Consider the following 16500-nt stretch of genomic DNA (forward strand, 5'->3'; position numbering starts at 1 on the left):
TTCAAGCCCTACCTCCTTATATCCCGACCTTATTGGGGACATGCAAAGAAAAACAGAGAAAAAGCAGACCGCTCTGATACCACTGATCCGGATTTAAACAAGAACACAACAATTTACAGAGATAACCATATACACAAAGATGCAGCGGAAATAATACTTCATTTCATTAATGGAAAATATTGAAATATGCTTACAACCAGAAATGGAACTAAACCAACTAGGGCGATGGTAGCTTATCTCTGGGAAGAGATGTGGTGGCTACATGCCTCTAAACTGTGTTACAATGAGGCTCGAAGGCCTATTTATTGTTGAGAAACAAAGGAAAACCCTTAACATTCCAAAACCTAACCCTAGGAGATGAAACGCCAAACTATGGGCCCCGTTTGGGTAAATTGGTACATCAACTTCCCGAGGTCGTAACTTTGGCATACGATCTCCGTTTGACGCGTACAATAGCTCGTTAGAAAGATCTATCCGAGGACTACCACTTTGGGAAGGGAAACATCGGTCCATGGACCCATGTTGCCCCCAGATTTCCCAAAAAACGTTGTTTAGGGCCTCAAAACGGCTCCAGAAGTTCGGGACCCGAAAAACTACTAAAAATAGTAAGTTGTGCTACAATTAAGGAAACTGAAAATGCTGAGAGAAACAAAGGTGGGGGTCCAGGTGGACTTGGCAGGTGGCCACGAATATCCACCTGGATCACTGTCAAGAGTAGCGTTGGGGAAGTAGTTAAGTAGGTGTGAGTGAATATTCTAGTTTATGTAGACACACATTTATTCATTTATAAGGGCATGAAGTTAACATGACAGGAAATCAAGGATATATTTGTAGGGAGCTCAACGAAGATCTAGAGGATCAATAGGTGTATGTCAATGTCCAACGATCAAGCTTACGCAAGGTTGCATGTAGGTACACTTCCTTCCAATGTGTAGACATCATCAACTGGACTATCTCACACACATATCTAGAGAAAATGACATTGACCTGTTCTAGTGGGACACAACTTTCTACCTTTAGGACAAAGAACTATCATTAGTTGTATCACTTACCTCATTTGGTGAATTGCATGGATGCACTTTTCTATACCACCCATAGTGATGTGAACACCAGAGACATTGTAAAGTGCTAGGTGAATGATTCATCGAAGTTCAAAGCGACATCCAATCATGTTTATAAGACTAAGTCACTTAGAAAGTCCTACCATCTCTTGTTCATCTTTTCATGTCGATTGTATGATCAAGAGAGAAAGGAGGCATTTTCGGAAAATTAGATGGTTGTGTTGGACCAATTGGTGAATGATGGAAAGCCATTCAACTGGTTGGCTCTGTTGGCTCTTCAGTTGAAATTCCATGTGACTAATCCTCAGAATCTGCCCAAGGATGAGCAAGAAATATTTTCCATGTCCGTGTATTTACTTGATGTAATATGTGCCCAACATCAGTTTCCTGGCATGGGTTGGACATGGACACCAATAGAGACTTCCATCAAAATTTATTATAATTTTCTTTCTGATTGAAGGTATCGAGGAGTTATGGTGAGTCTAGCTGACAATTTCACCATTTAGGTGTACAAGTTGATCTTTCAGAAGGATCCACCTTGTGTGTCCCAAGAAGGAATGGAGGCAATACTTAACATTGCAGATTGGTATGCCTGACCCGGTGGAACCTTCATCATAGTGTTTGGTAAAGAGAAGCCTCCGCATGTTCTCCAAAGGTATGCCACATATAAGCTAGTCATGCAAGAGGTCACATATCACCTCTCCATAGGGATATCAGCATGACTTCACAAGAAGAAGAAGGAACCATGGATAGCCCTTAAGTTGTGGATCAGATTGTATGAGATTAAGACCTTAAAAGATGCAGATGTCGAAGCTAAGGAGATTGTGAATTTTGAGTTCGGAACCAAATACTTCAATCAGCATGATCCCCACAGTATTTTCAATAACCACTTTGTGAAGTTGTAGTATCCATGAATCCATGAGACATGTCATTATGTAGAGGAGCACCCTTGGAGGTATTATTACAACTAATCCAAGCTCAATGAACCAATCAATATAGCCACAACATGGAAAGTTTCTTTGTAGGCAACAACGCTGCAAGAAGAAACAATAACAACAACAACAATAATAACCAGCAAACTGATGCAAGACAAGGGTAAGAGGAATATTTTCGAGAACCCAAAGGTTGAGCAAAGCTACAAGTTTAAAGAGAGAAGAGAGAAGGAAGAGAGAAAAGCAGAGGTTGGAGGAATCAGAAAGGAAGTTGCAGGAAATGGAGAAGAAGTTAAAGGAATAACATAAGATAAGAAGGAGAGAGAGGAGAAAGAGGGAAGAGAAGCAGAAACAAGAGCAAGAAGAAGGGTTGCACCCATACAGTTTGAGGAGTTATAACAGGCAACATATGAAGAAGAGGGTAAGTAGATGTAGGATCGAGAGCTTGCTAAATAGATTGAAACAATGGTTGAAGTAACAAACATGGAGTTAGGAAAGGAGCCATAGGACCATGATACCGACCTCATGCCGAGAGCACCCAAGGTTTCCCCTCAGTTTCCACCACCTACAGTATCCAAACCAGTCCCGAGCGAGCAAGGAGACGATGTTATCCTTGACGATGATCTAGTGATGGATGTGTACAACCTATCATTTGACGAGCTGCAGTAGAATATTGTATAGGGAAGGAGAAATCATTTCCCAAATGATCACGCATCACCTACATTTATGAAGGAAAGGGCGATAGTGTCGGAAATAAGAAAGAACCTAGTTGTAACGGCTAATAATGCTATGGACTATGTAGGATCTGTGAGCTAAAATTTCAAGTTCCTATTAGTAGAGAATGAATAGATGACAAAGAAATTGGAAGCAATCGGGCAAAAGGGAAAACAATCTGCATGATCCACAATGGTTGAGATGAGGAAAGTGACACTTGTTGAAGTATCAACTCTTCAGGCCACCATGCAGAAACTGTATGATGAATGTTTCAGTGTGCATAAGGCAGTTGTCAATCTATATGGTATCCAACAGCAGGGCATGAAGGTTTTCCAAAGTCTCAAAGACATACATGCTTCCCTCACCCATGTGTAAGAATGGAAAATGAGGTATAAGGGAGCCCCACTTCAATTTCCAAATATGACGAAGCTATAGGCAAATCTAGACAAAGAAAGGATCCTAATGTTAATCCAGAACTATGTGCAACTTGCCCCATTCATCAGTAACATACAAGCTTAATATGCATGGTTGTAGAAGACTTTGGATGTCATAGTGAGAATGCACATGATCCGGTCAATTGGTTCCCTCACCAAAGCTAAGGACAAGAACGAAGTCTAGATAGAGTTCGACAGGTAGATGGAGGAGCTGAGGGAAGAGGCCACCAATGATGACTTGGAGCTGAGCACAGAAAACACACAGAAGTTCATTGATGGTCCTATCGTAGTCAAGGCCATGCTGCACATGCTTCGGGATGAGTTGTGCAAGGGTTCCAAAACAATATAGCCAAAATCTATGGAGGTAAGAATCCGCTATCATAAAGACACCATCAAGCAGTTTGGGGCCATGATAGAGTAGTACCAAGCCTTGTATCACTACGTCACCGAGAAGCATCAAGTGGAGGTTGCCGAGTTGGGATTTTTCCAAACATCTGAGTCATAGTGTTTTGTCTTGTTAGGTTGTCTCTAGGCTATTTTGTCTCACATTGGTAGATGTGGAAAATGTATATTATTTGAAAATATGTTGTATGTGAAATTCCAAGTGTCATTAGTGGAATATGAATAGTCACTATGTAATGTAATGACTTATTTGTAAGGGAAGTTGAAGAGTGATGAGGGTATTCAAAGAGTCACAAAGGGGGATGTGAAGGGTCACCCCACCCTTTGTTATCAATAGACCCTTATAACTCATAGTACAGGCTTTTGGGATACAATATTTTGGATAGGCTTAGGATTAAAGAAGGCTTGGGAGTATTATGATGAGCCTTGGCTTCTCCACAGCATAGAGCAAGTATAATTATTTGGAGGAGCATGTGTTCTTGACTGTAATGTTCCACTATTGGAGCTAATGGTTATCAATGGTGTATGTATGGATGGAACTTTCACTTATAATAATAATAACTAAGTCAACATGTTTTCATGCATATGTTGTTATTGTAGTTGGACTATTTTGGTTGCTTTCGAAATGTATGTTGTTTAACTTGCACATTTACTTATGAACTACTTTGTATGCAATTGTATGAATCTGGTTGAAGGCATGTTGTTGGATTAACTTGTTACTCTGTTTGGTGGACTATTCCACATTTCATCTTCTGATGTCATTCCGCTCATTTGTTCCTTTCAGGTTGCATATTATTACAAGCTTCTAAGGGGCATACATCCTTTTCCCCTCCATCTGTTATAACCCACTGTTGGCATTATGATACATATGTTGTACTTGATGGCAACCCACTCATCTCAGATGATAAATTATAGTGGAGCAAAGTTCACGCACTTTCATGAAGATAAAAATTTCTTTCATGAAGATTAAAGTTTCTTTCATGTAGAGAAACGTTCACACACTTTTATGCAGAGAAAAGTTTATTTCATGTAGAGAAAAGTTCACGCACTTTTATGCAGATAAAAGCTTTTTCATGTAGAAAAACGTTCACACACTTTCATGAAGAGGAAAGTCCCTTTCATGAAGAGAAAAGTTCACGCACTTATATGCAGAGAAAAGTTTATTTCATGTAGAGAAAAGTTCACGCACTTTTACGCAGAGAAAAGTTTATTTCATGTAGAGAAAAGTTCACGCACTTTTATGCAGAGAAAAGTTTATTTCATGTAGAGAAAAGTTCACGCACTTTCATGCAGAGAAAAGTCCCTTTCATGAAGAGAAAAGTTCACACACTTTCATGGTTGGCTCATGGTATTAGTCCGACAGTTTTTGATCCTATGGTTTTGGTCCGTGGTATTGCATCCAAAAGTGTCGATCTCACGCACTTTCATGGTTGGTTCATGGTATTAGTCCTATAGTTTTTGATCCTGTGGTTTTGGCTTGTGGTATTGCATCCAAAAGTGTTAATCTCATGCACTTTCATGGTTAGTTCATGGTATTAGTCCAACCATTTTTTGATCCTATGGTTTTGGACCGTGGTATTGTGGAAGGCCTAAGACTATAAAAGAGGAAGGAGATCATTTGGCAAAGTATCATCGAATAAATTGAATATCTAATAAGTGCTAGATCTGAAATATTTGTGATTGGGTTATGGTGCAGATCTGGATCTGAATGAAAGAGGAACCTTAGCGCATAAAGAAGGATAAGTTCTATTGATGGGTCATAACCTTTATGCTTGAATAATAGTAACTTTGCATGATTTTGATCTGTTATATGAGGCGCATGCTTGATCTATAAATCTGACAATCTGGGTTAATTAGTGTTTGAATATTTGAAAGAAGGAATTATCCTTTATAGATATGCACGCAGATTTCAGGTTGTTGAAGTAGTGTATATCTTTAAATTATGATCTAGCTGCCTCTCTCTATTGCTGCAGTATTCTGGGTTCATAATTTGGTGTGTGGTTACTGTTACTGTGTTCTGGGTATAGCTGTCAGAGAAGTGTTTACTTGATTCAGTGCTAATTGGGAAAAGAAGATTGTTTGATGCAGATATACTTGATTATTGATTGATGTTCATGGATCAAGTCTGAAAATTTATGAAACGTGGTCCCTGGAAGAAAGAGAAGGTTGTAGCCTTCAGTAGGCCAGCACCTACGTACTAGTATCTTGGCTAGTACAAGAGCTAAGGGGGTTGTAGCTCCCTTCCAGGAGAAGCTAGAGAAAGAGAGAGGGTTGTAGCTCTCTGCAGGTTGTAGCCTGCGTACTGGTAAAGGACTGCACCAGTACAAAATCATTGTAAAAGGAGTTTTTAATAGTAAGAAGATAGAGACATATTGCAGCAGGTGGTTTTCACCCACATTGGGTTTCCACCTTATATCTGGTGTTCTTTTGTGTGACTATTTGCTTTTCTTGTTCCTGCTCATTATTTTATGATACTGACATACAAAGTAATGATCAATATTTGAAGAATTATTCAAAGTATAAATAAGGGAGATAGATTGATAAGAATTTGATAATACTGATTCACCCCCCCCCCTCTCAGTATTATTTCCAGCAATTGGTATCAGAGCAGGTCCTTCTGAAGAATCTTGATTGCTTGAAGGAAGATCTAACATCATGAGCAACTACGAGAGGGAAGCATCAATTAGGCCACCAATTTTTGATGGAACAAACTTTGTATATTGGAAGGTAAGAATTACTGCCTATCTTCAATCTTTGGGTACAGAAGTATGGGACATTATAGAAACAAGTTATACTTTTCCATCAGCTACTCCTACAGATTCAGCTGAGAAGAAGAAATATGAAACAAATGCAAAGGCGGTTAATACTCTTCTAGGATGTCTATCTCAATCTGAATTCGTGAAGGTTATGCAATATAAATCCGCAAAAGAAATATGGGACAAGATTGTTTTGAGCTACGAAGGAGATGAACAGGTAAAACGTGCAAAACTTCAAACCCTCAGGATTCACTATGAGAATATCAGAATGTATAATGATGAAAGTGTGGCTAACTATTTCCTTCGGGTAGATGAGATTGTTAATTGTATGAAGAACTTGGGTGAAGAAATAAAAGAGGTTGTTGTGGATGAAAATTTCCTAAGATCATTGTCCCCCAAGTTTGAATCTAAAGTGTCTGCAATAGAAGAAAAGGAAAATCTACGAACTCTTACTATGTCTCAGCTACACGGAATTCTAACTTCTTATGAAATGAGAAAAGGAGGTCCATCAGACAAGAGAGAAGCTTCTTTTAAGGCTTCAGGCAAAGGAGACTACTATGAATCAAGTCACGTGCCAGAAGAAGAAGAAGAATCAAATTTTGTCAGAAATCTTCAACGGGGTACTGGAAGGTTCAGAGGTAAGCTACCTTTTAAATGTTTTGCTTGTGGAAGAGTAGGTCATTATGCTGTCAAATGTCCTCATATGGATAAGATTGACAAAGGAAAGGAACCTGCTAGATCGAACAAGAAACAGAATGCAAATAAGAAAAGCTACTACACTCATGAAGATAGTGATGGTCTATCAAATAGTGATGAAGATGAACGAGGTAATGACTATAAACTTTTAATGGCATTTGAGGATGATGAATACATGGATGCTATAGATGTGGATAGTTTTTATGAAGAGATTTCTAGACTTAAGACATGTATAGAAGAAAAAATATGATCATTGATACTCTACAATTTCAAATTGATGAAAAAGAAAAATGTCTCGAAAAGTTAGAAGGTGAAATTGTTTGCCTTAGAAAAGAAATTGAGAAAACAAAGGCTATTAATCTTAAGTTTGTCAAAGGATCTGAAACTCTGGATGAGATCATCAATGTACAACGTTCTCCGCTAAACAAGACAGGTCTGGGGTATAATGGAGAAACATCTCAAGCATCCACCTCAAAGAGTTATCTTGATGCAGCAAGAAGGAATGAGCAAAAGCACAATGGAGATCACCAGGTAAAGCAGGGATGAAGTACATCAAGAACGAACAAAGACTATCAGGTAAACCAGGGGCAATCTGTTTAAGGATGAACAAAAGCTACAACCAGCCACAGGTAAAATCTTCTCAATTTGCTTCAAGAATGGATGACAATAGAAATTACAATCATTTGGCCGGTAGATTTGATAATCGCAGAAGTTTCTTCAATGGGCAATGTTTCTCTTGCCATAAATTTGGTCACAAAGTAGCTCAATGTGTTGCATATAAAACAATCATGACTAGAGAAGCTCAAAAACAAAGAAGTATGATTGGGATTACAAAAAGAGCCTATAACAACTTTTCGGCTCTTGAAAATGAAGTTGAATGTTCTACTTGCAATAACTTTGGTCATGAAGATTCTAAATGCAGGAGCAGGTTTCAGCAAACAAAGGAACAAGCCTCAAGCACCAGAACATGGAGAATAAAGGAACCACAAACAGAAAGATGTGGGATAGCATTTTATGCAGAAGGACAAGCAAATCTATGGTACATTGACAGTGGATGTTCGAAACATATGACAGGTGATAAAGAAAAACTTGAATCATATTATGCTTTAGAAAAGGGAAAGAAAGTCTCTTTTGCAAATGATACTCCTGTAGCTATAAAAGGAAAAGGCACTGCTCAGTTAAAAGAAAAGGTCAAAGCTGGAAATGTTTTATATGTTGATGGATTGAAGCATAATCTTCTAAGTGTCAGGCAGATGTGTGATCAAGGAACCGAGGTGATATTTAGATCAAATGGATGTCGTGTTCGTGATCTTGATACAGGTGAAACAATGATCAAAGGTAGAAGAACTCCAAATAATCTATATATATTTGAAGAAGGACAACAACAATGCTATTTGAGCAAGGATGATGAACACTGGTTATGGCACCAGAGGTTGGGGCATCTATGTTTTTCACAAATAAGGAAAGCATGCAAATATCAGGCAGTTCGTGGTCTTCCAGATATCAAAATTCCAAACAACACCATATGGAAATCATGTCAGTTTGGAAAGCAAACCAGAACTAACTTTCTAGAGAAGGAAGGATCAACTAGCATGCCTCTTGAGCTAGTCCATACAGATGTATGTGGTCCATTTAGGAAAAGGAGACCTCGAGGAGAAGAATAATTGATATTATTCATTAACAATTTCTCCAGGTTTGTTTGGTTAGGACTTAGGAATCACAAAGACGAAGCATTCGAGAAATTCAAATCCTTCAAAGCCTTCGTTGAAAATGAATCAGGTTACAAAATTAAGTGCCTCGGGTCTGATAGAGGTGGGGAGTTTACCTCAAATGAATTTTTTGATTTCTATGAAGAATATGGGATAAGAAGAGGATTCTCTACAGCTAGAACTCCTCAACAAAATGGAGTGGTGGAAAGGATGAACAGAACAATCCAACAAATGGCTCGTGCTATGCTGGATGAGTCTGGAACTCCCGCAACTTTCTGGGGTGAAGCTGCATATGCTGTGGTTTTTATTCTCAAAAAAACAAATGTCCAAGTGAACAACACTCAAACTCCTCATGAGCTCTGGTATGGTGAGACTCCTTCAGTAAAGCACTTCAAAATCTTTGGGAGCAAATGCTATATTAAGAATACTGATGAGCAACTTGGCAAACTTGAACCTAGCGCAAATGAAGGCATTCTTCTTGGTTATTCTCCACAAAGCAAAGCATATAAGTTCTACAATAAAAGACTTGTAAGAATTGTTGACAGCATTGATGTAGTGGTTGATGAAAGGGGATACATTCCTAGGCAAGTAAATCATGAAAATATCGAAGAAGATGAAGACTACCCTCAAAGATAGAATGATGAAGAAGAAGAACCTCAAGAAGCACTAGAGAAAGAGATAAGGATAGAAGAGAAGACTCCATCCCGGTATGTTCAGAAGAATCATCCAGAATCTCAGATTTTGGGGCAGAAACAAGCAGGTGTACAAACAAGAAGAGCAATTGTAGAAGCTTCAAGCTATTTGGCATTACTCTCCTCAACTGAACCACAAAATGTAAAAGAGGCATGCAAAGATGAATGTTGGGTCAAAGCAATGGATGAAGAACTTGAGCAGATCGAAAAGAACAACACTTGGGAGTTGGTTCCTAGACCAAAGGATAAGAATGTTATAGGGACAAAATGGGTCTTCAAAAATAAGTTGAATGAAAATGGGGAAGTAATTAGAAACAAGGCAAGACTTGTTTGTAAAGGGTATGCGCAGCAAGAAGGAATAGATTTTGAGGAAAATTTTGCTCCTATTGCAAGACTTGAGGCCATCCGAATGTTCCTTGCTCTCTCAAGCTTTCAAAAGTTCAAAGTATTTCAAATGGACGTGAAATCAGCCTTTCTGAATGGAGACTTAGAAGAAGAAGTATACATTGTGTAGCCAGATGGTTTCATTCTTGGAAATGATCCAAACCTTGTACGCAGACTGAAAAAGGCTCTCTATGGACTTAAACAAGCTCCAAGGGCTTGGTACTATCGCTTGGACAAATATCTTCATCAACAAGGTTTTTCAAAAGGATCAGCAGATAGCAATCTTTATATAAAAATTGAAAATGACAAATTGCTAATACTTGTTGTGTATGTAGATGACATTATCTTTGGCAACAATGAAGAATCTATGAGTCAAAGCTTTGCCTTGGTGATGCAGAAAGAATTCGAAATGTCCTTTCTTGGAGAATTGACATATTTTCTTGGCCTGCAAATCCAACAAAAGGAAGGAGGGATCTTCTTGTCTCAAACCAAGTATCTCAAGCAGATTTTGAAGAAATATGGCATGGAAGATGCAAAACCAGTATGTACACCCATGGTCAGAGGATGTAGCCTCAGTGCAAATGATGAATCAGCAGCAGTACATCAACCAACCTACAGATATATGATTGGAAGTCTACTTTATTTGAGAGGTACCTGACCAGACATCATGCATGTAGTGGGAATATTTGGAAGATTTCAGGAAAATCCAAAGGAAACTCATCTTCAGGCAGTAAAGAGAATCTTCAAATATCTTCAAGGGACTCAAAATTATGGCTTATGGTATCCTAGAGATACAGATCTCACAGTTCATGCTTACACTGATGCAGATTGGGCCGGAAGCGTGGATGACAGGAAGAGCACAAGCGGTGGTGCATTCTTTATGGGTTCCAGATTAGTATCTTGGTTCAGCAAGAAACAGAGTTCGATTGCCTTGTCTACAGCTGAAGCAGAATATGTTGCTGCTGCATCTTGCTGCACTCAACCCCTTTGGATGATGCAGACCTTGCAAGATTTTCAAATCACTTGTACACCACCCATCTCCATCTTATGTGATAATACAAGTGCAATCAACATTTCAAAGAACCCAGTCATGCATTTAAAAACCAAGCACATACCAATCAAGTATCACTTTCTCTGGGAACAAGTGCTTGAACAAAAGGTCAAGTTGGAGTATGTTCCTTCTAAGGAACATGTTGCTGATATACTCACCAAACCATTGCCTAGGGAGACCTTTGAATACCTCAGGCAAAAGCTGGGGGTTGTTGATGCACCATCTTGTTGTTGAATCTCTTCTGATTGTTGGTTGTACGAAAGGTTCATCTGAAGTATATGCGTACATGTGCTGGGTTGTGGATTGGTCAAAGATCGAATGGCACAAGTTCAGGGGGAGCACATCGTGCATTGTTGGCATTATGGAGGAAGTACAGAAGGAGATCATGGATGCTGGTCTGAATATTGTTGCAATATGTCTCTATCTCTTTCATGGTCATTTATGGTGTTTGATGGATTATGGTTCTTCTTTGCAGATCTGGTTTATAGTCAAGGGGAGCATGTTCTTAAGGGGAGCATAACCCTTTGCCCTTGATGTCAAAGGGGGAGAGTGATTGGTTGTTGTTGCCATCAACTCCAAAGGGGGAGATTGTTGGCATTATGATACATATGTTGTACTTGATGGCAACCCACTCATCTCAGATGATAAATTATAGTGCAGCAAAGTTCACACACTTTCATGAAGATAAAAGTTTCTTTCATGAAGATAAAAGTTTCTTTCATGTAGAGAAACGTTCACGCACTTTTATGCAGAGAAAAGTTTATTTCATGTAGAGAAAAGTTCACGCACTTTTATGCAGAGAAAAGTTTATTTCATGTAGAAAAAAGTTCACGCACTTTCATGCAGAGAAAAGTCCCTTTCATGAAGAGAAAAGTTCACACACTTATATGTAGAGAAAAGTTTATTTCATGTAGAGAAAAGTTCACGCACTTTTATGTAGAGAAAAGTTCACGGACTTTTATGCAGAGAAAAATTTATTTCATGTAGAGAAACGTTCACTCACTTTCATGCAGAGAAAAGTCCCTTTCATGAAGAGAAAAGTTCACGCACTTTCATGGTTGGCTCATGGTATTAGTCCGACAGTTTTTGATCCTATGGTTTTGGTCCTTGGCATTCCATCCAAAAGTGTTGATCTCACGCACTTTCATGGTTGGTTCATGGTATTAGTCCTATAGTTTTTGATCCTATGGTTTTGGCTCGTGGTATTGCATCCAAATGTGTTGATCTCATGCACTTTCATGGTTGGTTCATGGTATTAGTCGAACAATTTTTTGATCCTATGGTTTTGGACCGTGGTATTGTGGAAGGCCTAAGACTATAAAAGAGGAAGGAGATCATTTGGCAAAGTATCATCAAATAAATTGAATATCTAATAAGTGCTAGATCTGAAATATTTGTGATTGGGTTATGGTGGAGATCTGGATCTGAATGAAGGAGGAACCTTACCGCATAAAGAAAGATAAGTTTTATTGATGGGTCATAATCTTTATGCTTGAATAATAGTATCTTTGCATGATTTTGATATGTTATATGAGGCACATGCTTGATCTATAAATCTGACAATCTGGGTTAATTATTGTCTGAATATTTGAAAGAAGGAATTATCCTTTATAGATCTGCACGCAGGTTTCAGGTTGTTGAAGTAGCGTATATATTTAAATTATGATCTAGCTGCCTCTGTCTATTGCTGCAGTATTCTAGGTTCAAAATTTGGTGTGTGGTTACTGTTACTGTGTTCTGGGTACAACTGTCAGAGAATTGTTTACTTGATTCAGTGCTAATTGGGAAAAGAAGATTGTTTGATGCAGATATACTTGATGATTGATTGATGTTCATGGATCCAGTCTGAAAATTTATGAAACGTGGTCCCTAGAAGAAAGAGAAGGTTGTAGCCTTCAGTAGGCCAGCACCTATGTACTAGTATCTTGGCTAGTACAAGAGCTAAGTGGGTTGTAGCTCCCTTCCAGGAGAAGCTGGAGAACGAGAGAGGGTTGTAGCTCTCTGCAGGTTGTAGCCTGCGTACTGGTAAAGGACTGCACCAGTAGAAAATAATTGTAAAGGGAGTTTTCAATTGAAATAAGATAGAGACATATTGCAGCAGGTGGTTTTCAGCCACATTGGGTTTCCACTTTATATCTGGTGTTCTTTTGTGTGACTATTCGCTTTTCTTGTTCCTGCTCATTATTTTATGATACTGACATACAAAGTAATGATCAATATTTGAAGAATTATTCAAAGTATAAATAAGAAAGATAGATTGATAATAGTTTGATAATACTGATTCATCCCCCCCCCTCTCAGTATTATTTCCAACACCCACATGCATCTCACTTGACTCGCTACAAGGTCACACAATTTCATCCGACTAAAGTTAGCATACTTATTTCTGTGCACTACCGCGATTAAGGCACTACATTACCACCCACTGTTGGGACTCCGACTCTAAATGGTTTGAGGTTTAGCTGGGACTTGTTACCGAGGAGATCCCCTTGAATGTTTGTGGGTCCAACACCATCAACATGTGGATAAAATAGTTTCGACAGTGTCTAACTTTTCTACTGGAGAAAATGTTTCACCATAGTTGACACCAAATTTTTATGAGAATCCTTTAGCAACCAACATTTCCTTATGTTTCTCAATTTCTCCTTTTCCATTCAGCTTGGTCTTATATAACCATTTTACACCAATTTTGGTTTTGTCTCTTGGGAGATCAACAAATTCCCAAGATTTTGTTATTCTTTATGGTAGAAATTTCTTGGTTCATTACACGAGCCCAAGTTTTTTTTATTGTTTCTTCAAAATGGGTTGGTTGAGATGAAAGAAAGGAGAACATATTATGTTGATCAAAATCATGCTCTTGGTCACATATTTTTCTTGTGCTTCTTCTTTTCTAAATGTTTTCTGAAGATCTTGACTCACTAATGGATTCACTGTTGGTCGATGTACCATTTTCAGAGTGGTATGACTCTTCTTAAACCTGCAATCTTGGTAGTTGTGGTGGATAAACAGTCTAATTTACAATTAGGGATGTCCTATGTTTTCAGTTGGGAAAATGCAAGGTGTTGGCGTTGTTGGGACCGTAAACTCTGCTTATAGTTTGAGTACAATAATTGCTTCTGGAACCATTTCAAATGTTCGATTGATTCCTTCATATGGTAGCATCCTTGGTTTTTGTAAGGTATCCATGATGGTGTGTTGGACATAACCATTTAACATGTAGTTATTGGGAAAATTTAAGCAGTCAACTATGTTTTTAATCAACTTAGATTAAAATTCTTCATTTGCATCGCAATCTGTTCATGGAATTTTGTTTCAATCTAATAAAAATAAAACATGGTTGGCACACTCGATTATTTAGAGTAAATTAGCTCTCACAATCTGGGTTTAATTTTCTTTACTAGCTGAGGATGTAGTTTTGTGCAATTTGTCCAAATTTATCGTAACAAAAACTCTACAAAATGATATGTAAAATCCATTTTAGTTCGACTTTATTAAATTAGATTTTGCAAAACAAATCTATGATTGAAAAGTGCAAAGTGGGTTTAGAAATCCACCTATTTCCCATGAGCGCTCAAATTAGATTTTAGGAAGGAATTTCATTGGTTGCCCAATTTCCTTCACAACCTTCATTTTCAAATTTTGATTTTTTTAGTTGTTCAAATTTAATGTTTTACATTACATGATGACATTGATAATTTGATCCATGTATTGCCCCTCAGGATTCGAATGATGGAATATTGGCATATTCCATACCTACTTTCAAAACAATGGGCTATGCCATAAATGCTGACCAGGGCAAGTTTCTCCAACAATGTGTATGTCTAGAAAGATAGAGGCTTATAACAATCGACTGACCAATATCCTTTGATTATTTTAGAAGTATTAATAAATGAATATATTATCTTTGAACACATCATAGATGTCTTCATAACTTGTAAATTCACACAACAGGCTTTGATTCAGTTGGTCTCACATAGCATAAGGAATGCTCATTAACATATTCAAATTAGTGTTGATTAACTAATATGGTTTGCATATTTTATATCTCATAATTTTGTTTTCTAACCTATCTATTCCAGAGCCTCAACCACAGAAACACAAACAGACCAAAATTCAACATGTGAATACAGGGCAACTGAAATACATACCCAATCTCAGCGTCTAGAGCTTTGCTCCAGGAAGACAATACATTGGTACGCTAAATGCACAACTTCTTCATGATACCTTCAATCGCTTGCTGCACTAGAGTCCATGACCATGATAAAGTTTTGTTTCCTCACTGTCCAACTGAACTATGTTAATATTTTTCTAATTATTATTATTTTATTAAATCTTGGTCTGCAATCTATCAAACTGGGTGAAAAAGCAATAAATGCTCATATCGATTCTCTTGATGGTTGATCCCAAGTTTTAACTACTACGTGCATTATTATTACTGTATTATTATCAAGTTTATGTGATGTAGAAGGTGAATGGAATAAGCATCTCTTACTAGTTAGACCATACATTATTTGCCTCTAACCTTCTTTCGATTTTTTCTTTGCCAATTTTCCTTCGCATGACAATTCTATCGGTCATGATTAAACACAGTGAGCATCAACAATAGAGTTTTTATTGATCCCGGGTTTACAGAATGTTCTTAAAACTTGAAGCAAATTAAGATTTTAAAGTGCCAGTTTTCATATTTTTTCAGGATGAGGACACACAACATTGAACTCTAGAGCCCCAAGAAATATTTTGCACCGCCACCAGACCAATACAATAATGCGTTTGTTAAATGTGACTGGCCATGACATAATAAGTTCCGAGTTGTTCAAATGCAATGTTTAGATCGAATTTGCAGTAATGAGATTTGCCATAGACGACCAGACATAACAAACAAACCTATACGGCATGATAATATTCAAATTTATATTTACACATAAATGAGCACAAACACATGCATATCGTAGTGACATAACAAACAAACCTATACGTGTGATAATAAGTTTTGAGTGGTTCAAACTATTATAAAAATTTTACGAGGGAAAAGGAACTCAGAAATAGGTTGCAGCAAAGTAGGAAAATTCAAATTCAGTTACGGAAAGGTAAATCTTAGGTTGCTGCGAGGATACTGCAACCACACAGGGACTTAATTAAAAGACAGAGTTCACTCACGACAAAACAGAGTAAAATAAAAGAGGCTGTAGAAATTTACTTGTGTAAAATTGAAACCATAACGCAACTGACCACACTTTATATTATATGTCAAAACATAAAGAAACTACATTTTCATGATAAATGGAGGCTACAGCACCAAGTGAAAAGCACAACAAACTTACTGCGATTTGCGCATTACTGGGTTGCGGAGTAAACTTCTGTAAAACTCTGTAGAACTGGTTTTCACATGCCCACCAAAATTTCCTCCACATTTTTCTCCTCACTACCTCACAGACTCTCGCTCCCTAACTTGCCCAACATGCCCAACATTACAAATGAATTTTACTTATATATTTATCCTAACATAGAAATTTGACATTAATTACATGATAGAGAAAATATTTAATACGCAACATGGGGAAATTTACATAGCAAATGCTTTTTTGAACTTGCAGGTGTTGTGGAGTGTGGGAAACAATGGTAGAATGAATATTTTCCCATATCTAATTAGTAAACTTCATTAAATTATT

The sequence above is a fragment of the Pinus tabuliformis genome, chromosome 3_1 (assembly GCF_031772625.1).
Source record: "Pinus tabuliformis cultivar Carrire ecotype Pingquan chromosome 3_1, CPIR1, whole genome shotgun sequence".
Taxonomy (NCBI): domain Eukaryota; kingdom Viridiplantae; phylum Streptophyta; class Pinopsida; order Pinales; family Pinaceae; genus Pinus; species Pinus tabuliformis.